At 36.0% G+C, this 1,449-nt stretch overlaps 1 pseudogene; it reads right to left on the bottom strand.

Annotated features, from left to right (window-relative positions):
- Window positions 1–485: 485 nt before the first annotated feature.
- LOC141519547 (replication factor C subunit 5 pseudogene) lies at window positions 486–1,237 on the bottom strand (annotated as a pseudogene).
- Window positions 1,238–1,449: the final 212 nt, after the last annotated feature.

Here is a 1,449-nt window from a genome sequence, read left to right on the forward strand (position 1 = left end):
TCATAAGAACATTTGGAGTGGATCCTCTAAATCTGTAAATCTTGCATTCATTGGAACTATTGCAATTCTTTCTGTTTTTACAAGATCACAAATTTTTCTTCAATTATAAATCCAATTAGCAATAAACAGATACAGATATTATCATAAGTTCCACTTGAGAAATAAGCTTTATTATCTAAGACTGTTCCAGATGAGGTAGTTTTGTGGGTTATTTTCCCTCAAGAGTAAAAATTATCTATTAAAATCCTTCATTAAATTGGATACTGTAAAGTCAGTACGTAAAATAGACTTTTATATTCCCACTATAACAGTTTGCAAATGTAATACCCAAATTAATTCCATATTACCCAAATAAAGAAAGTCAACTTTGTTTTTGGACATTCCAAACATTTCCAACTCTGGGACCACTGATTCAACTGATGAGTCAGAGAATTAGTAGTCTTCTGTTTTCTCATCATTGGTGGGGGCTTGGAAATTGCATTTCTTCAGACTTCTGATGCAATTATATCTCGGGTGACTTGAAAAGTAGCAATGATGGAGCACAACTACGTCTTCTCACTTGGGCAAAACTGTGTTAAATGTCTGCCATGTTGATCAGCAAAGGTATTTGAACTGGAGGGTGAAGGTCAACTGAATGTTCAAATAAGTGTATTTTTTGTAAGAAGATCATGCAATATCAAACTATTCAGAGTTATCATGGTCCTGTTGACCATCATAAAGTCTTGGTTCAGCATCCAGTCAAGAATGTTGGCAATGTCAGACTTGAATGGATATCCTGTCCAGGTATACATTGTCTCCACAGTTATGTCCCCAATAGCCATGTTAGTACTCTGCAGAGTGTTTTAGTGCTCTTCACATATTGCCGCTAGAAAGGGTGTCAAGTGTTTTAATTCCATTTTTCCTTACATCAGAATTATCTTCTATCATATACTTCAGATGGAACATCATCAATTCAATATTCATGAGACCAGATCAGAATCCTGTACACTGAGACTGGAGGACAAGGATGATTTTTTACAGATAACTACAGATGAGGTAAGCCTGGTGTTTTCTGTTAAGCTATCAATCACATTTTTCAAGCCATTCTGAACATCCTAGGTTACAGCATCTGCCTCATCCAGTACCACAAGCTGAAATTTTCTTTCTTAAATAGTGTTCTTCTGTTGGCAAAGCTCAGGATTGGGCCCTGTACAATGTCTATTCTTTATTTACCAGAAGCATTGAGCTCCATGATCATAGGTTGAACTCTTCATAGAGGCTAGGATGGTGGAAATCCTTCCTGTCCCAGAGACCATAGAGAAGCACATATGACAGTGTATCTTTCCTGGTAATTTTTGGATGATATTTAAGATATTTTGAAGAAAGATTTGGCTATTTCCTATCTGTGGTCAATAATTTTAGAATCTGGGCACATTATTGATTTTGGCCATAAGCTTCAGTCTCCAGATA

This window comes from Macrotis lagotis, chromosome 3 (assembly GCF_037893015.1).
Source record: "Macrotis lagotis isolate mMagLag1 chromosome 3, bilby.v1.9.chrom.fasta, whole genome shotgun sequence".
NCBI classification, from domain to species: domain Eukaryota; kingdom Metazoa; phylum Chordata; class Mammalia; order Peramelemorphia; family Peramelidae; genus Macrotis; species Macrotis lagotis.